The following is a 22,676-nucleotide window of genomic DNA, read 5'->3' on the forward strand; positions in this document are numbered from 1 at the left end:
GTAGTCTGACCTGACTACCCTAGTTCAGTAGCATTTCACTTTGATTAGAGACTAATGGACATCCATGTTACTCATCATCTCTAGAGAGAGTTCAGGGTATTCTCTGTCCTTTTCTCTCTCACATAAACTTCAGGAGCTGTTTATAATCCTCCGCAATCTCTTACTGGAATTTTAAATCAAATTCTATCTGTAAAATTCCTGAACAGACATTCTCTCATCTCATTCTCCCAACTACCCCCCAAGACAATTGCATCACTATTCCAACTATATATAATATAGACAGAAATCTATATTAAGAAATAATTAGGGATTTTCTCCAAACCACTAGGAAGAGCTAATATAAACTTCTAAATGGTGGTGACCTTTGTGTTTGCTGTCTGCATTGTTTCTTCCCCTTCTTCCATCAACTGTACTGCCCAGTCCTTGGTTTGGTTGGTGAAACACACACACACACACACACACACACACACACACACACACGGTGCTTAGGTAATTTTGATCACAAAGAGAGAAGGAAGAAGTGATTGAAGGAAGAAGAAAAGACTCTAGTATTTTCTTTACCTGAACTTACATAGCTGTTTGGTTGGTTTTGCCAGTTCTGGTCTCTGGTCTCTTCAACTTGACAGTTTTTTATTTACATGAAGTGGGGATTTTTTTTTTAAACAAAAAAACATGGGTTAGAGAAATGGTGGAGCTGGCTTCTCTTCCCTTTCTGTGTGTTTAACTTGTGTAGGGCTTTGTGATAACAGCATACAATTCTTCACGTTGACTCTGCTACTGTTTTTGGAAGATAGGCTTAGAAATATTTGAAGAATTTCCGCTACAGAAGCAGTTTCATAGGATGGATAAAGAAAAAAATGAATATTCATTTCTCAGAATAAGTTGACCAAGAAAGGGGAAACCAAAACAATATGTTAGTTTAAGTATTTTACTTAATTTAATTATCTTATGGTCACAATTTGATATGTATTTCACAAAGATGACTTAAAGGCTGTGTTCCAGCTGTGCTTTGCTTTAAATTTAATATTTTTTAGTCAAATATACCCCCTTGACAAACATTATTTTAAACGAAGAGACTATGAATAAATATGAAGTCTGATAGTAAAGTTACTAAGCAAACTATTAAGCAAAGCTGTAAAAATTTTAAAATTCCACTGATTTTACAGAAACACTTTATAACTTTAATGATATATAATATAATACCTTATGGTATCAAAAATTATTAACTAATTTGATTTTCTAAAATTGCATTTTTTGTTGCTGTTTAAAATAATATGGTTGTTTCTCAAAATAGAAAAGAAATCCTGCAAATACGTGATTGTCCTGATAAAAAAAAAGTACTTAGCAATTTGAAAGTTAGGTAGGAATCAGACTGTGTAAAAGTATGTCACCAAGAAAAACAAAGGACTCAGGCATTACCTGTTTGCCCACTCCCATCACCAAACAGAACCCTAGGTTCAGTGTGGGAACATTTCCAAGAAGCAAGCCAAACTTCATTCTCCTAAATGTTTCCCGTAGTCCATAGCTATTGGTACCTCAGGACAGAATGAAGAAAGAGAAAGGGAGACAGGAAAGCAGGCAGACAGCTGGATTAGACTGCACTGTGTATATTAGTGATGGGGAGACTTCAAAAGACTTAGAGGTTCATTTTGGACAGGTGCCCAGGGATTCTCCGGCTTACCCAAAAACCTTCCATAACTTCTGATTTTAAAATTGAGCTGGAATTCTTTTGAGACCAGACTTTAGGTCTTCAGTCATATTCCATACCAATGCTCCTTCGAATAAATGTAGGCTAAGAAACTCTAAACTTTCTGATCTCTGTGAAAATGAAGCCCTTATTTTAAATAGATACTATAAAAATGCATTCTTTTAAAAGTAAAACAATAAACGATTTTTTTTTCTTTTTCTGAAAGAGATGTTCATCTGATATTTGAGTCCAATTTTAAACGATTTGACAGGAAAGCCTTGAGAAGGTTTTAGAGGCGGGTAAAATCCTTATTCTGTTCAGCTCCCTTATGTGGATTGGTAATGTCGAGGCCTAGCTCATGTGAAGCCTTTAGCCACTGGTGTCCAGGAAATAGGAGTCTAAGAGAAAGGCGCTCTGAGTCACTATTTTATACAGACTGGCATAGCCGTGAGAAAGCCCATCTGAAGAAGTAACAGGAGATGTGCCCGTCATTCTGCTCATATAGATGTCATGAGAGTAAGCCATTCCAAGACTGTCATATTCCTTGGTCTTAATTATGTATATAATTGAATGCCTCTCATATCTCTTTGAAAGCAACAAGGCCTACTATGAAAAACATACTTATATAAAAAAAAAAAAAAACAATGATTTTTGAAACCAAAAAAACAATTTCTGGTGTCAGTTTTTCACACCTAAATAAACCACATCAGTGTTTATTAGTATGATTGTTAGTAAGGTCTGGTTTCACTCTTTTCTAGGAAAAAATAAAGAAATGGAACATGGACTGAAGAAGATTTAATGAAACATATCATAACCCTGTCTCTGAATACAACTTGCAGTTGAGGTACTAGGTTTGGTTCTTTATAGCTAACAATAACAACTCCATCAGAATTAAGTGAATTAGCAAAACCAGCTACAACTGGGCACAAACTTCCCATTTATTATCACACAATTTTTCTGCCCCAAAAGTTTTAATCACTAAGGGCTAGAGAACAGCTAGCTAACTGCATTAAGAGTCCGAAGTTTCTCAAGCTCTGAAAGGCTGTTGTCGTAATGCCTTATGTCAGTCCACATTATGCTTGAAAACGTATCACTGTTTCCAAAATAGCAGTAGCTTACTTAGATCTCTGTGCTCTGCTCTAATAAAAATGTAAAAATTAGGAACAGTTGTTCAATGTCAATCGCACGCTGAAAGCAGATCCCTGGCAGATATGAAATCTGCAATAAGACTGTATCTCCCACAGTTCTGTCCTAGGATTTTTGTAAAGCAGACCTCATTTGATATTTCAGACCCCTTCTAACTAAGACAGCGCTTGTAACTTGAACTATTTTGTATCATTTTGCCCACGTTTTTTTTTTTAAAGCTTCTCCAATTGTTCTTCTCTTTGTACTTAACTTGATTTCAACCTCCTTAAATAATACAATAAACATTATAAAATGAAGGCCAAGGTAGTAGATACCAACTAATTTCACTCATTTGGTTGATACGTGCAAAAGAGGCAAATGAGTAACAAGCAGAAATTTACTTTATCATTAACATATACACACTTTCATCCTCACGTTTTCCAGCCCTATTCAGACATAGTTAGAAAACGGGCAATTAGTAGTTTGTTGTTTCTAACTTAGCTTTGAAGACTGTGACTACGAAATAATGCTAAAAGGTAAAAAGTAAAAAAGAGACAAAAAGCTATAAATGGTTTTCTAAATTATCAAGAAAACTGTTGTTATATATCTAAGATATTTATATGTTGGATAACCATTTTTGGAACATTCAGCATTTACCTCAAGTTTCTCTTGACAAATGTAATTGAACTCTTTGTGAATATTAAAATAAGAGAAATAAGCAAAGTATGACAGCTTTCTTACCATATGAAATAAGTCATATCCTTGAGGAGTCAGTAATGCTCTCACTTTTAAAAACCAGACAGTCCTGATGTTAGCCAATACTCATCCAAATATGTGAATATTTCTGTATCCGCTGACACACTTGACAAAACTAGTTTTTTTTTTTTTTAAAAAAAGGGGGGGGCATAAAAGAATTCTGAAGGCCTCATTCGGTGAGTTACAAAGAAGTAAACAATTATGAGCTCAGGTCTTTACCCCCAAATTCCTCAATGAAGAAATACCATAGTCTGGTATTTCCTTTGACTAGCAAGAAGTACCGTGTGCCTATCAGAAGACATCTTTTGAGATTTTTCCCTAAGATAGACAACCGTACAGAAATAATCCGCATAGTGTATCCAAACCTTGCATCAGTGTTTATTTTATTGAATAACTTCCAAAAATCACACGTCCCTCTTACTTCCTAAAGCACACAGGCATATAAACTGCTTTGGAAATTGTGTATTGACAAGTTCATCATTTCTTACCTCTATATATTTAAATTAAGACTTCAATAAATAAACCAGTAAATGCATTTATGATTAAAAAGAAATTTCTTTAAAAATTCAAATCTTAACTTATTAAAAAAATATAATAAGAGACTTTTTGTACTTTAATATGCAAGAATTAGACTGCCTGACCTCTGTTTTAATGACTTAATTAGCTGTACCAAAGCCCAGCTGGGCCTCTGCTGACAACATAGCTAGATATTTCAATCAAGCAGTGTTATGGAGAATAAGTAATAAATGCTACCTTGTCGCCATACAGTCCCCAACCATAGTGCATGCTGGTGATGCTAAATTTGATCAGTATGCCTCATATTTCAATTAGTCGTGGTCTGAATCCTTAAAACTGTGTAATGTGTATGAATTCCTGATATCAGATACAGAGCCACAGGCTCCCACAGTTAGAAGCCATTGAGTTTGCTTTTATTAGCAGCCAATTAACGGCAAATATCTGCTTTTAAAATTTATAACCTCCCTTCCAGCTGCATCCACCGCTCCCGCTCTACTGTATACAACCAGATCCGTCTCAGTGTCCAGAGTCAAACAGCTGCAAGCTGTACTCTGTCCACAGAAGGGAAAAAATCCTTTCATACAGAAGCTTTTTCAACCTCTTAGAAGTTCTTTTCAAAGCTCAGCAGCACTAGGCACTTTGCGACAATGAGCGATTTAATACAGAGAGAAAGAAATCTACACCAAGGTAACCTCTTGGGATGTGCTAGGTTTTCAAACGAAGTGAAACCCTACCACTCCCACACCGCTGAAGGGCGAGCAAAGCCACTTCTCCTGACCAAGGCTAAGAAAATATAAACATATAAAACCTGACCCTCACACAAAGTTAACCCTTGAAGTCTATGTAGTCATTAAACAAAGTGGTATTACACAAGTTTAATAGTACATAAAATTTAGGTATTCAAATTTGTATGTTCAGACCTTAGATGCTTGTCTAATAAAACATTTGTGGGGATCACAGTCCTCATCAAGCAGAAGTTTATTGCATACCTCAAGACCTCTAGACATTATTTTTAGGAACCAGACTCTTTCTGACACATGCTAAGACAGGAAATTTTGATGTGACCAGATTTAGTAACAAAGCATAATTGCTTTATATATTGTCAGATATTTGCTTTCAAGACTGGGAGAAGCAGTTTTTAGCTTTATAATATCAAATAGCCTATGTCACCTTATGTTTATTTCTTTGTAAAGTATGAGGTATTTTGTTATAGAAAATTCAAGATATTATTTTGAAAAAAATGAAGTTTCTTCATTTGGTTTTCTAGAAATTAGCAAAATTTGAAATACATAACAAACTCACCCTTATAAATATTTTCTTTACTCTTCTATTTTATAACATGGGGACTAATGTAATTTACCTTTTTAAGAATGTGCAAAATAAACCCTAATGCATGACAATAAATATGTTGTATTAAGATAATACTATCTGCTGCCATGGTTGTTTAAAAACAATAAAATCCTATTTTACAAATTTCAACTGCTAATAGCCAACATTCTTTCTAACTGCTTAAATAGTACAGTAAGACTTATAATACCACTGTGAAATCATAAGCTCGCACTTCAAAGGTATTGTATCTGTTACAAATTTAATCTTCTCTGCTTTGTCACAACTGATTTCATCCTAGCAACTTGGAGATGTGACATGACAACATTCTTGTTGTCCTAGACAACCTGAACCAAGCTGTTAAATACCTGCCTGGTGCCCAAGAATGATTACAATAATATTAAATATGGAATCTCCAACAACTGCCCAAAAATGTGCAATTAGTCTGTTCCAGTTAATAGAAGGGGAAAAGGATGCTTTGCTATGTTCACAAATTATAGGCATTTTGATGACAGACAGAAATCTGTGCCCCATATTATTCACCAAACAGAACTGTGTTCGTTGCCTTTAAACAATATTCTTCTTGTAACACTTTAAATGAATACATCTCACAATTATATACTGCATGCTAATACAGATTTGCATCTCAAGTACATTTTTCATACATGAGGAAATAATTCTTTCATTAAGTATTATATTTCTCAGAAAACTGATCCTCACCAATTTTCATCTAAACATGGTGGGTTTTTTTTTTTTCTTTGAAATAGCAATTTCAGACAGGTAGCTGAATGCAAGTGCTCACTGCTGCTTCTCAGCTACACACGACAGACACACTGCAGGCAGGAGGAGCAGAGACACTGAGAGGAACAGCTAAGTGTGTCTGTGTTCATGAGCTGCTCTGCCAAGAAGCTAACAGAGCAGGGCACTGGAAACTCCCTGCACAGCGAGGTTTAATTACTAACCATGAGGTTAAAAATCAACTCAGTCATGATGAAAATTGTTAACTGTCAAGGACAACATGGACTTGGTAGTTAGATGTTATGTGTGGATGTGTGCACATCTGCAAGCATCCATGTCCTGGAACAATATTGCATTGAAAATGATGGACAAGACATCTTTGTATTCAAAATCTTTTATATTTGTGAATCCGAGGCTGTATTCCTGGATCACTTTAGCTACATCATCTATCTACATCTTTTAAATAATGCTAGAAAGCATTTTTCCATGAATATTTAATTGCCTGGTTCAATGGTTTAAATCTGCCAACCAAGAAAAATAAATGCATAGAGAATTAAGGCTGTTACATTTTCGTAGAAAGCACTGAGAATACCAGAGTTCCAGCTAAAGACCACTGTTCTCTATGCAGGAAAGACCACTGCCAAAATGTAGGTGGTAAACAGGAATCCTATGATCTGTCGTCTCCAACAAGTATAAAAGCCTAAATTAATGCCACAAAATAGCATAAAAAATTATGCAGTTTTGTTCATAGTGATTCCATTCATAAAATAACAACCAAAAGATAAAAAAACACAATTTGAAAGAAAACGGAATGTACCGATGATAAATATTCTATATTTTTAAAGGATGACTTACTTTTTACCAATATATTTTAATTCTTTTTAATAGGCAGTGTAAATGAAATGATGACAAATTATGCAAATAACGTATTCTTTAACCAGCATGGTTTTGACACCACTGAAGTAGTATATTAAGTTGTCCATATGCAATTCACACTTGTGACTTTTCTCTGCCATTCATGAATTATGCAGTCATGCCTAACTCATGGAAATGAACGCGCATGAACTGCCCACTGCTATGTATTGTCTCTTTCTATGTCCTTGTGCACACATTTCCACAGTTCATTATTCATTGAGGCAAATGCACACATATAATGTGGAAATAGTCACATTGTGAGTCACAAGTAGCATTGAGACTTTTATTTGTGTGTGTGTGTGTGTGTGTGTGTGTGTGTGTTTGTGTGCGCGCACGCGTGCGTGCATGCATTTCATTCGAAGTAAGCAAGTCTGTCAGAGGGTACCTCTATTGCTTTTTATGAGTAACAAGTGGTAAACAATGCAGATATGACAGACATAAACTATTTAGAGATTTCTTCACATAAAGTTCTACAACCCAGAAATTGTGCCCTTGAGATTTTTTAGATTTTATTTAACCATTAAAAAAGATTCTTGTTCATATTCATTAAAATCTTACCAAATGATCATGTCTAAAATGTTGCCCATGTGTTTCTAATTGTATCTTTTCTCCATGTATGTTAAGACTTGATGATAATTCATTCCTGGAAGAGACAATTGTTCGAAGGAAATCTCTAGGATAAACGATCACTTCTTTGCTTTTGACTGAGAACAGGTGTGGAAGAAACAAAACTTTGATATTTTCTTCGTTAACTGTTGTACTCGGGTGATTTTTTTCCCCCTGGACTCTGACAGTCTAGTGCTGGTGGAAAATATTTCTTGGGAATGTCTTTCAATTTTAGGCTAGATAACACTGCTGAGTTGGTCGTGAGCAAGAATTTGTAATGTAGCAAACACTGAGGCTTCCTTCTGATTAACATCATTTATACCATAAACAAAATTGGCCCCATTAAAATCATTCTAATTGAATATAATGAATTTTATCTGACATTCGGGTTTTTAATTTGTTTGCAATAAAGATCTCTTAAGATGTCACTTCAGGCAATAAACGCAGGATTTAATGACATGCAGAAATAAAATACTTTTATAACATAGATTCTAATTTGATTGTACATCATCAAATGTCCATGTTTAGAATTTCCTATAAAAGTTAATATTGCTAGATAACATATTCAATGTAAATCAGATCTATATAAAACTAATTAGAGAATTTAATAGCAAAATTAATACTGTACAATCATCTATTCTCTCTTAAATAATATTTAAAATTAAAACTAAAACAATGTGGGGTTCATAAGATATTTTGTTGGAGTTACACATTGAGGATTGAGTTATATACTTATTGTTACAAATTATACTATAGTTTACTAAAAGTCACACCTTTTCTTTATAACTATGATTTTTTTCTTTTTTTATTTTTTTCCAGAAAAAAAATAAAACAGCTATCACTTGGTGTCTTCATATTTAAAAGAGGTCTATACAACTGCATGAAACGTTATTAAATATTTTAGGATGGTTTGTTATACCTTAAATTTCTCTGTATTTCTCAATTTACAAGTAAATTTCATGATTCTCAAATTTTATAGAGATTAATAAAATGTAAGCATTCCACTCATCTTAATTAGACACACTGTGACTGGAAAGCTAAAACACTGGCAGCCAGAAAGAGATCAATTTCAAAATAAAAAACAGTAAAAATAAACAGGTGGAAATAGTCTCTATTTTAAGTTGCACTATAGAAACTACTTTGTCTCTAGAAGAAACTTTTCCAAAGATTTGGTTTCTACTAAAGTAAAACAGAAATAAAATGTGTTAAGCCCCAGCACACCATATTCTTACGCCTTGAAGTTTTGATTCGCCGAAATCTTTAAGCCGAGTCAACAGAAGCACCCAACAACAATTTAGGATAAATACCTTTTCATTGCTGTACAATACGTTCACATCATAAATGAGGTGTGACCAGTAGAAGGCACTCTTACAATAAATATATACACACAGCAGCTCATCTGCCAAGTGGGTGGAAATTCTGATAAGAGTTTTACAAACTGTCCACAGCACAAGGACGCCCTGCACTGACATATCAAAGTACAAATTCGTCCTATATATGTGAAGAAAAGCTCATTATAAGTCCTTTTGTGTCATTTTTATTTGGGGTTCAGTCCATTTGCAATTTTAGTGCCCTCATTTTTAACTTAGTTCACAAAAAGAATCATGTGGTCACACTTACCATTTTCACCACTGCGTTTAAAGGACGTTGCTCTCTTGAGAAATGACTCAGGCTGTTGAAGAGTTAGTGATTCGTACAGGCTGCTTCAAAACAAGCGTCTAGTTTCCTTCTTATTAACCTTTCGAGGTTTGATCATAATTTGCCAGTGCATGCAGGATGGTCTTTTTAATGGAGCTGTGCTTGGACGGATGAAAACACCTCTAATTAAATCTCTGTCAAACGTATGGCTAACGATGTTGTTTAGTTTTGTGTTCATACACGAAATCTCTTGAATGCCTCTCCAAGTTTACAAAATCCATGTTAAAGGAGCCAGCGCTGGAAAAAAAAAAAAATGTTACGGCATATGTTTGGATTTTTGTATTTCGGAGTCCTGACTACTTTATCTGAATTAGATTTAGAGCTTTGTTATGTGTGATAGTTATGATAATATGATCAGTGCAGGCATGGAGACAGGGAGACTCAAATCCCTGTGAAAATCCCTTTCTCCATCTTCTACAGCTGCCGCGGCGCTTTAATATCTGCCGGAATGATGAAGAGGAACAGGCCGAACTCCAGTTTTAATAAAAATTTTAACAGGTCTACATATAGTTATGAAAAATGTTATTTGCAATGCCAATTTTTAATAAAATTTTCTTAAACCAAAGAAAAAATCCCCAAGGGGAGGCTGCTTCGAATGTGTTTTTCATATGTACTATTTAAGGCTCTTTAAAGGTTAGGAAAGTGACGGGTGAAGTAAGTTCTGCTCCACGCAACACAAACCGGGAGGCACTTGCACTCCTGCATTTTAATCAAATAAATAAGCTAAGCTTTCATTTTGTATATTGGATCGGAAACAAATATTAGCATATGGCATAGTCAATTTTATTATTAGTCCTAAAAACTCGTATCGTTAAAGAACAGTTTTAAAACAAGCCAGAGCTCAGCTGCTACCTGTCAAAACGCTCTGCAACGTATGGGTCCCTCATGCCAAAAAAATCCAAGAAATTGAAATTTGGCTTCTGAAAAGGTTTTTCTGAACTTGAGAAACCATAGGAAGTTGGGAGCTTTTATTTTTCTGAGAGAAATGAAAGATAACGGGTGTTTGTACAAAATGAAATTTAATTGAACCTAAGAACTTTGGAACTTCCTAAGAGTCTGTATAAAGTAAACCACACCAGATAGTTCATCCCCTATCCAGGCTCTATATCCAGTGGTTCTCCGGGCTCTATAGCACTGGGCATGTGAAACACTAAAGCATAAGCCCCGAACCCTGAAGTGTCTCTCATTACAGAAAACAGATGTGAGGGATGACCAGGAGACCAGAAACAGACTCTAACTTACCAGTTAACATGGACCAGATTGAAAAGTAGTGAAACGTCATAACTTGCAACATGCAAATACAAACAAGGAGTTGAGTTTTAATTTGCAGATGCCATTATTACCAGTAAAGTAAGTGTGCTCAAGTCAGGCACTGATTGGCTAGCAACACTAACCTTTTTGTCATCTCTGAAAGCAAGTCTTGTCTGCACCATCCACCCTGTGAAACTCACTAACACCTATTAAAAGAATTGGACAGACGTTTAGAATTCACACGAGCTTGCATTAAAACTGGTGTCAGAGGGGCACGTAGACTTTAATGCCAGGTCTTTGTTTTGTCGTACATAAGTATTCACTTTTGGAGCCATAAAATTTAGTAGGGACTGAAATGAAGACAATGGAGTATGAACGGGTCATCGCTGCTGAGAGGCTGAGGTATGGAGCCCTCTGGTCAGCCATCAGGCAGGTCTTTAACTCTGTTAATGAGAACTTGACAGGTGTTGCTTCATACTACATTTTATAGTCTTACAGATAACAATCCTTCCAATGACTTTGCAATTCTGGAGGCAAATCAGAAGTGTTCTCTAACTAGAACACTGTGTTTAGGTCTCACTGTACCTAAAGTATAAGGACACCTCTTAATAGTATAGATATGTCAATGACCTTATTAGAGGGTTGAAGAAAATTGGTAGAATGAATGAAAATGCCACTTACAGATTTTTCACTCCTGGTCTCTACATTAGGACTATGGTGGATCATCTTTAACTAAATGTTTTCAGGATGTTTTACACACACTGAGTAAGTTATACAAATACATTTTAATTTCTGAAACCATGGACATTTAAGCGTTTGCTAATAAGACTTATAAATGTACTAAAAAAAAATCAGAGGGGGAAATCCACCATTATAATGCTATAATGCTGTTTTAGCATTAATATTATCTTAAATGTTTACCTTTGGAAGTCTTCATGTCATTCAAGGATACTCATTAAATTTGTAATTAGAGTATGTGTTTCCAAAGTATTAATCAAGTCTGAGATGCTGGAGTAAACAGGACTCAAGGAATCTTGCCATTTTAAACTGCTATAAGACTTTATAAACTAAACTGGGAATTATATCCCAAGAGCTTAGAGATGAGGAAACACCACATTCCGATTGTCCGAGACAACCTGAACTAAAATATTCAATACATGCCTGATGCCCAAGAATGATCACAATAAGCTCTACAATAAGCTCTTTTCTTCTTTAAAAAGAAGAAAGCTTCATCTTTAAAAATGCTTATAGCTGGGCTGCTTTGTCTGGCCTCAGTGGGAGATGAAGCACCTAACCTTGCAGAGACTTGAAGTGCCAGGATGGGGAGGAAAGGGGGGTGGGGGGCCCTACCTGCTCAAAGGAGAAGGGGAGTGGGAGGGAAGGTTTGTGGTAAGGGTTGACAGAGATGGGTCAGTGAACAGGATATACAGTAAATAGTAAAAATAAAATTAAATTAAGAGAACATTAGAAAATGGAAGGACAAAAAAATTCATGTTCAATCTTTTTTATGGAAATTCTCATAAAGGAAACACAAGAGCAAGCATACTGCCATATCAGAAGTCATAGATCTCTGCTTTAAAAATTATTATTCTAAAATGAAGAAGGCTAGTTTTGTCAAATCAGGTGAGACACGGAGTTACATTTTAGTAAATTAAACAAATTTTATTCTCATAAAGCAAGAAATTGTATTCTATAAGCAATCTTCCTTAATTTTCCCACTCCGAAATACTTTTCAAATACAGTAAACAAAACTAATTTTAATTGGGACCAATACAGAATTAATATACTATTTTTATGACATGTATAATTTAACAATTTAACCAAGTTCTACGCTTTACCTGCAAGCTTTTCCCTTCTGGTGTTTCACTAGTGAGTTTGGGGTTCAATATCACACAGTGCTTAGACAAGATAACCCATGATGAACACTTTTCATAAATATTTTGCATGTTAATTTTGATCTACAGTTATATATATATATATTATATATATATATATCTCAAAATATTTACAAATGCACAATTTGATGAAATGTTATAATTACATAAAATCTTAGGTTGCTAGGTTTATTATCAGGGAGGTAGATGAAATATTAAATATTATCTAAAGTTATCTCACTGCTTAATTTGTATACTCCCCTTTGGCCTCTTTTTAAGCTATAGCTTGAATGGTAATGGTTTTCCCTTCTAAAGTTGATGGTAGAATAAATTACACTAAGTACAAGCATTTACTCCCTCTACATAATATCCTTATAAATAAGCACAGTTGTATAAATATGCAGATACAGGGGAAAGGAGAAAAATAAATTCCTCAAATAATATTTTTCTCCAACTCCGAAGAATCATGACCTATTTATCATAGGCTTTATAACAAATTATTATGAGTTAAGGAATTGCTGTAAATTGTACATAGTAAGCAGGGAATAGGGTTTTTTCCTCTTGTGGAACTTGATCTCTATGGTCCTAGTTCCTTCTAATTTCATTGTTAAGTATTCACCTTTTTTACTTTTATAAATGCATATTTTTTAAAAAAAATAATCTTATAGACTTTTCTTCAGGATTTTCAAATATCAAGGGTGGCCTAGAGGCGGAATTTCTGGTTTTTTTTTATTCCAAATCACAACACCGCCCAGCCCGGGAAACTCATGGAGCATGAAAAGCAGATACACTGGGAAGTGATTATTCATGTCACAAAATAATTCTCAGATGGTGTCATGTAAATAAGGAGCACTCTGGTTAAGTGTTTGCTTATAGGTCCTTAAATACAAGACAAAGAAGCTGTGGGGGCAGAGGAAAGGAAAGCTTAAGAGCTGGAAGTCATAGCCAACTGGAGAACAATCAAAGCTGAAGAAAACAAAGCAGTCACAGAGCTAGCCTGTAACTTCCAGACAGACAGAATAAGTCACAGCCTATTTCCCACTGTATATATCAAATATGCAGATACACACACACACATATACACACACATATACACACACATACACACAAACACTAAAGGGACAACTTTAACATAAAGTAAAATATTCAGCAAGCTGGCTACATTAATAAATTTATTTTAGAGATTATACAGACAGAATTCACACATTTATTTAAATGTAGTGCTATTTTAAGAAAACATCCACATATAGAATGTATGTATATCCACATGTACAATGTCTCCTTTAAAGGTGTATAGTACAGTAAGTAGTTCCCCTAAACCTAATACATGTATACAAATTAAATGTATTCTCAACACAGCAAAGTTGCTACTTTTCTACTGTATGGAAGACATTTGCTAATGTGTCATTTTTGTTAATTTTTAATAAATATTTTAATTTCTCATTATGATATAAAATACACACTTCTATGTTTTCCTCTATCCTGTGTTTAGAAATGTACTTTTAGAAAATATTAAAGTACAATGAACAATTTACAAAATAATATCTGTGTCTTTCAAGTTAACAGAATATAACAGACCTGAGTCGCAATCATTAGTTAAGGCTGTAAATATAAAAATATAAGGTTCTGTAGATATAGAACCATTCATTTACTAACTTTTAAAGAAGCTAATACTTTTTCTCTCACTTGCTAACTTTGAAAGAAAATAAAATGTACATGATATGGGGGTAAAAATATCATTAAAAACCATAAATTTGCATTGTTTTGAAACAGGGTCTCAAGTGTCCCAGGTTTTTCCTGGAACTTATTATGTAGTGAAGAATAACCTTGAACTTGTAATCCACTGCCTCCACCTCCCAAGTGCTGGCTTACAGGCACAAGCCACCACATCTAGTTGAATGTATTGCTAGAGACTGAACACTGTGAGTTGTGCTCACTGGACAAGCGCTCTACCAACTAAGCCTCATGCTCGGCCCACAAATTCTCCTTACACACTATTTGCTCAAAACAAGTGAGAATCCTTCCTATATTAATCACCAGTGACTGATGAATTTCAAAGTTTAGGTTCTCTTGGAGTTCTTCAACAGAAGAAAATAATTTTTAGAGTAGAACAATGGTTGCAGATCCATCCGCGTGGTTCAGCTCATTCATCTACAGTCACAGTTCATATTGTGACACCTCTCAGCCTGCCCAGTACTGGGAGAGGAAGTTGAGCAAACAACAATCATCTTATATTTTCACCTATATGATAGTTATTCATTCATTAAATAGTATCCAACTTTCGAAAATAGTTTCCAAAACTTTTAGTGTTCTATATTTATAACAGACTTTGATCTTAGCAACCCATGAGTAATACAGGGCTCTAAAACCTATATGGATCAATGAGAATGGAGAGAAGTGTTAATGAACCATTCATTTAAAAGTACCTAAATCAATTTCCCACCAACATTTTAGACATAAGTTTACATTGCTATGCGATTGTTTAAAAGGGAAGTCGCACAATGTGGAAGAGAGCAGCCCCTTCTTTCAAGTGAGAAGCAAGACTTTTTATAAATTGCTTTAAAGCCAAAGCTGTAGGACTTCATCTTGAGTCAGAGGAAAGGTTAAAGGCAAAATTGTTCAGATTAGAGAAAGGTATAGAGGAGAGAAAAGAAAAACAGGCTTCTTATTACAGCTAAACTATTTCAGAAAGGGGAAGGGGGTGGATTTAGCAGTAACCACTAAGTCAAAGTACAACACAATGCAAGAACAACACAGGCAGCAGAGGTGGTGTACTTCAAAGCCAGAAATCAATGCACGGCATGCTGAACTCTTTATCTCTTCTGGAATAATTATTTCAACTAGACATTCTATCACAACCAGGGCTATCCATTCAACAACAGTGAGTGTCACCAACTTCACAATAGAGGCTCTATACTGAATGACCAATAGGTTACAACTTATAAAGCATGGGCAGTATCAAAATCTTAGAGTTTTGATTTAATTTTATTTCAGCTTCTCAATGATAAATCTACACCTTAGGTATGTGAATTATATACAATTGTATATAGCCTCGGTGTTTGTGTCTCATCTTCTTGCTTAGACACACACAGATAGGATATTGACAGGTCTTAAATGTTTGAGACATGTTTACAGTGAGACAATGAATATAATTTTTAATGTTTTGGGTATGCCCTGGCCATCATATAGGATTTGTCATTTGAAATGCAGGTAACTAGTTTGATTATATTGCATATGAGATAATAACAAGCAGCTCACTGACTCATCCTTTAAAAAGCATACTGTATATTAAGGGAAACAATACATTAGTTTAATTTTCCTTTGTTATCTGTCTTAAAATTTTGCAGTGACTGCTTTTCACTATATGGCATTATAGGATGCCTATAATTAACACTCAAAATACTAGATCTATGGAAAGCTTTGTCTTCAGAAATGTTTTGAATTGTCTGACTTGGATGTCTGTACCTGGAAATACTCTCATTACAAAGCTCCTATCAATATGACCTTCTGCCAGAACTGTCAAGGCCTGGAATACCCTGTGTCAGCTCAAAGCTAGAAGAAATAAGAAATTGTTACTCTTTGGTATCACTAAGTCATAAATATGCAAATGAACATCTCTGAGGTTAAAATGAATTTGCCTAATATATTAATAACATGATTTTATCAATTAATGTTAATGATAAATATCAACTGATCCCATTTAAAGAAATATTTCAAAATAGAGTTTTAAAATGTGACTACTCCCAAAATAAAGTTTTATAGGTTCAGTTATGCATAATTGAAATTATGTTTCAATTATGCAAAATATATTTAAGCAAGTCATAGAAAGTTAGAAAATAAAATATTTTACATGCATTTTAAAGTCCTTACATTTCTTTTTTAAAAAGAGAGTATTTTTCAGTACCAGTCTTGCAAACAGCTCTGTTTGAGCTCTTTTCATTAAACTCTACTCTACAAAGTAAACAATGTTTATTCCTCCTATATGTCTGTAGCTAAAGACCAACTTCAGAAAGTGAGAATACACCCTTGCTGAGAGAAGAAGCGAACTGTCATTTTGGTCTAGACTTCCGCTATGTCATCTCACAGGTATTACATTTAGCTCTAAGCCATGATATTCCATGTTACAGAGCACTTCTCTCCTTGAATTAGTGGCATAAGCAGAAAACAAAAAAGATAGTGGGAAGCTATTCTGTTGACTTTCGATTATTAGGATATCTTTAGGAGCATTGTAATTCTTTATCTGAAAACAAAATTTCATCATCCAAAAATGCTTCAATGAATTGCTATAAGGTTTGATGAATAAAATCACTAGTTTTTAACTCACTTGATAAAGCACATGCTTTCAGACATAAACATGTGATAAAAGAACTTATGTAATATCATAATTAAATTTTGCTAATAATATCATCTCCTTATTCCAATACATACAATATTTTAATTAAACCTGTTTTGTATCTATTTTAAATATCTAACTTTGGAAATATCAGATATGCAATTAAAGTTATTATTCAGTATCATAGAAAAATGGCCTTAATGAACATTAAGGACACAGTAATACCAACTGTGTCAACATCTGAATCGAATGCTGGAAAAGAATGTTCTGGATCATTTAAGTGTTGTAAAACTCTTTGTCATTCCGTGTAAATACTTACAATCTCTTATCTGAGGAATCATTCCAAAACATGAAGCAATTTTAGAGATGGTTGGTGAGCAAGCCAAGTTGGGACCAAATAGAAGAAACCACAGTATTTGAAGCCACTAAGTGTGGAGATGGTAAATCATGTCTTGTTCTTTTCTGTGTCCAAGGATGTGGAAAGCGGTAACTACAACAAGCCCTGTAACACTATCTGTCAACAGGAGGGAACATCATTCCAACTGAAACAGAATTAAGAGATGAACATTTGCAATATGATTAACAGATAAGTAGATGGATTAGATAATGCAATTTGATAGCCAAAAGTACTGATAAAGGGATGGATGATTAAGTGGGAGGTGGATGTACAGAAGGATTGGTGGATTGAGTAATGATAGACAGATAACACATATTTAGAATTTCCTGAACCACCTTTCAATCGCTTTTCTTTCTCTTACGATAGAACCACCTGCTCCTTCATCATGCCTTCATTCTAAGAGTTAATATGATAAAGTGAAAACACTGGGCCAAGGGAGATATCTAATCATGGGATAATACTGAATGTCAGAAAAAAGAGACTATATTTTTACAAGATGTCTCACTGAGATCTCAGGTAAGATTAAGGCTGCAGCTATCATGAGTATTTGGCTAACAAAACCTCATTTGTCAACTAGGTCTTGGAGGACTCTTCATACATGTACCTTATTTTTTTTTTTGCTTACTCAAAAGAATAATAATATAATAATACTCGGGATAGCAAACATTTATAAAATATCAACAAATTCTTTCCAAAGTTCAAAAATTATTATTTTCAAAGGCCAGCGCTAATTGTTTTATAGAGAAAACTTTGACATGTATGATGTATTGATGCCTACAGTTTCAGTTTTATTTCCTCTGTATAAGTCAACTTGTAAGACCTGCTAAAGATCTTGGAGGGACAAATGCTACCATTACAGACAGTCCATAAGCTGGCTTGTAAGAATTCACTTACAGTGTCAAATTTTTTGATGAAAAATTTCATTATAATTTTTACACTGAACCTTGCCTTTGAGAATTATCTTTAGGGGCATGCTTATGACAAATATTCATAAAAGTTTCTCATTTGTAATAGCACAATGATGGGGATGCATGTTTTAACATTTTGGCTTTCTCATATATAAAATATAAAGCAGTTAGGACTACAAGCCAGCAGGCACATTCTGGTGCCAAGTAATTCTTCTAAGAAGTTTAGGAGACACAAAATCTCTAGGCTTTACTTTGTTAAATAGGCAAACAGTGGATTACTGTGGAGGGAAAATGTGCTGTGAGAAGTTATGGTTATTCATACAAAATGATGATATAAATATACACAAATCTTACCCTCGGTTTCTTGGTGTTTTTATTGTAAATTAACATTCTTTTACCAATATTTTTCTAAACATTTAAGAGTTTAAAACAGTTGGACTGACTAAAAAAAATATCCTTTTCTACTTAGAAGCCTAGACATGATTACAATGGTAGAAAATTGATATCAAAGAATGCATATTTCCTGTGATGTGACATTAAATACTTTTTCTGGCAGAGTGTGTGGAAGATGGCTTGAGTCACATCTTCAAGCTCTGGGATTCAACCCCCAGTACACACTGTTGTGTTAGAATTGCAGATCACCAGGACTGATCACTCCAGACCAGTTCAGTTCCACAGGAGAGGATTATTGTGGGGGAAAGGGCAAAAAGTGGAAAGAGGGAAGGTCAGGAGAATCTGCTTTTATTTGGGCTGTGATGTAACCACTAGCAGGTAAAGTTGGGAGGTAAACCAGGTGGATGCTGGGAATGTATGGTGATTGCCACGGCAACAGATGAGCTGGTCCCTGTCACCTATGGGTGACATCACTGTCATCTCTGGTTTTGGAGATGACTCGAGACTGCAAAGCTGATTCTGACTGTAAAGCCAGTTCTTGATGTGAATACACACACAAAAGGCAAGTTTCAACTCATGGACATAAATCAAATATCTACAGATTTCAGGGTCAACAAAGAGTGCTTGCCGTGTAAACAAGATGACCTGAATTCAGCCCCCAGAATGCACATAAAAGTGAAAGGAAAGAACAGAATCCACAAACTAGTATTCTGACTTCTACAATCCTACCAAATGTCTGTTCATAACTATTACACTTATAGTAATACAAGAAGGAGGAGGAGAAGCAGAAGGAGAAGAAGAAGAAGGAGAAAAACTTTTTTGAGATAGGGTTTCTTCGTTTTGTTCAGCTCTGGCTATCATGAAACTGACTCTGTAGACCAGGCTGGCCTTGAACTCAAAGAGATCTGTCTGCCTCTGTCTCCTGAGTGCTGGGATTAAAGACATGTACTTCCACTACCCTAATGTAAAATTGTTTAAAAACTAATGATTTTGAAAGAATGAGTATATATAAGTAGTATGTGATTTAGATATAATTTTAATTAGAATGTATTCTGAATAATATTTTATCTACATATATTTAGGTCATGCACACAAAATGAGTATTAAGTCAAAAAATCAATGAAGAAGATATAAATATTTATACTATATATACTGGCTAACCTCTATGTATGAGGATATATTAAAGGTATAGAACTTGAGGTATTTAGTATGTAATGAAGGATGGAAATACTTGCTTTGATTATCTCTCCTTCTAAGAAACCACCCATGATTTACAAATAGTAGGTTGCATGGTTCAAGTTAAACATTATATTAAGAGTGTGTGTACTGAATGTGAAGTGTACGCAAAGGCTCATATACTTGAATACTCAGCTGGCTGTGCTGTTTGGAAAAGTTGCAAAAACATTAGGAGGTGGAAAATGGATAAAGGAAGAAAATCAATGGGCTGATTCTACTTAGCTCCCAGCTCCTATTTTGCAGTAGTTTCCTGTCTGCAATGAGATGTAGAAATTCTCCTTTCCTACATGTTCCTGCCACCATTGTGTTGTGGCCAAGCACATAAAGCCAAGAAACCAGGGACTGAACCTTCTGAAAGTATGAGCTGAAATAGAACCTTCCTCCTTTAAATTATGCTTCTCAGGTAAGTGTCAGTGTTCATTCTAACTAACACACAGTATGTTATAGAAGAGGAATAGGGGAGGAGGAAGGGGGAAGAGGAAAAGAAAGAGGCAGAAGTACAGGAAAAGAAAATCAGAGACTATTTTGAGCACTAACCTATGTTTAGGGTATTTTAAGCAGTAACATATACCACTAATGTTTAAGCCCCATCATAACATTCTTAATTATAAAAAGTTATATTTTGTATAATTTCATTTGTATGACATTCTGAACATGACAACATTATGAAACCTGCAAAGAGATTAATGGCTGATCAGAGTTAAAGGTGGGAGTGTGAGGAAAGAGGAAACATAACAAGAAAGTCATCATGATTGTAAGGTGCTTGTTGGGGTGGGAGGTGTCCTATAGAGAAGCCTCTTCATCCTTGTTATTCAAAAGGACTTAGTCATGCCAAAGTTCACATCAGAGGTCAACTTGATGTAACTTCAGTCACTTGGGAAGAGAAAACCTCAACTGAAGAATTCCCTTCATGTTAGTGGTCTATAGAGTGTTTGCTTACTTTAAGTTGTATCAAATTCTTGTCCCAGCCATAATATTTAATCCTAATTATTAATATTTCATATTAAGAATATGTTTAATTGTTCATTTACAATTAACATATGTTTGTGCAGGTACACATACACATGTACACATGAAGGTCGACAATCAAGAATAGGAATCGTTCTCAGCTGCTCAGAATTTATTTTTTTGACACAGGGTCTCTCACTGAACTGGAACCCCACCAGTTTGGCCAGGATGGCCAGCCAGTAAGCTGCAGGGATTTTCCTCTCTCCTTTCCTAGTTCTGGAGGCACAGATGTGGACTGCCATGCCTGGTTTTTTACATGGAAGCTGAGGAGCCAAACTCAACTCAGGTCCTCATAACCACAGTGAAAGTGTTTGCACTTTCACTGCCTGAACAATCTATCCTACCTAATTATTGCCTAATATTATGAAATGTTAAATTACTAAGATTTGAAGTTAAAAATAAGATTATTTTAAAAGTTCTGTTCTTCGACACAAACAATTAGACATTTTTAAATTTAAGCATTGTATTTTGTCTGTGTCTTGTGTAGTTATGCAGTTATGAAACAAATCTAGAGTATTCAATTAAGCAAACAATATCCCATGTGAAACAGCTGGTCTCAATTTATCACATAACTATGAAAATAAAAATTTTAAGTTTGATTACCTAATGCTTTATTAACGTAGCTTCCTATCTCATTATAATTAACTATCAATAAATAATAATCATGCAATGTAGAATAATGTCAAATCTCTCTTACAAATTCTACTCCTTCAAGAAATTGATGAGACAGTGCGATGTTTACTATTAACTGTCAGCTTAAAAGAATCTAAAATGATCTGGAAGATAGAGCACTGGGCATGCCTGTGAGAGATGATCTCAGCCACATTGATTGATGTGAGAAGACCTATCTTAATCCAGGCTAGGACCATTTCCTGAGTAGAGGATCTTGGACTGCGTAGGATGGACAAAGTGAGCCAAGCACTAGCATACATTTGTAGATTTCTATTTTATGATTGTGGATGCCATGTGACCAGCTGCTTCAGACTGCTCTGCCATAATTTGTACCCATGACAGAGACTGTAACTTAAGCTGTGAGCTGGAATAAAACCTTTATTCCTTAAGTTGCTTTTGTCTCAGTAATTTAGGATAGAAATAGGAAAATAAATAAAACCGGGTATAATTTTCAAGTCCTTTCACAACTTCCTCTTGGAGATTATAAATAATCAGAAAGACTATATGTTTCCTACAGAAATTAACTACTGATAATGAGAGTCACATGATATTTATATTTTTGTGAACCACACTATATTATAAAGTATGCAAAATAAAAACAAAAATTAAAAAGTACACAGCACTTTGAAGCCCAAGCAACTCAGGCTCATTAAAACAGCGTAGCCGAAAGAATTTTTAAACAAACTCTTTTTCTAGAACATGAAAACTAAAAATAGTTTTGTAACTATTCATTTTAATTTTCTAACTTAGAAATTATATCTAGTCCTAAAGCTTTTTTTAAAAGCATATTCCACTTATTTAATCTTGGTAAGAAAAAAATGTATTCTTGTTTTCCTTTGGTAACTTGTTCATTTTCCTACTTTGTTTAGATGAATAGTTTAACAACTCTCTGGACTGCAAAGTCTACAGGCTATACGTTGGTGTTTGTTTTGAATTTTTAGAAACCCAGTTATGTAGCTCAGGTTTACTTTGAACTCGTGACTCCTGTCACACTCATTGTCTAGAATACTAGGAACACAGGCAGGCACCACCAGGCACAGACTGCTAAACTTATTTATCATTTAAATAATCTGGAAATTTTATGAGTCTTCCCTATATTGTGACAAATTTTTAATATATGTGTAACAATGAGAATGAGAGCAAAGTGTTCTCTCAAACAAGAGAAAAAATAATTATCAGTGGTCTCTATTAAAATAAGAGATCACTCAGATCTCTAAGCTTTGCTTGAAGACAGCAT

The sequence above is a fragment of the Arvicanthis niloticus genome, chromosome 4, assembly GCF_011762505.2.
Source record: "Arvicanthis niloticus isolate mArvNil1 chromosome 4, mArvNil1.pat.X, whole genome shotgun sequence".
NCBI classification, from domain to species: domain Eukaryota; kingdom Metazoa; phylum Chordata; class Mammalia; order Rodentia; family Muridae; genus Arvicanthis; species Arvicanthis niloticus.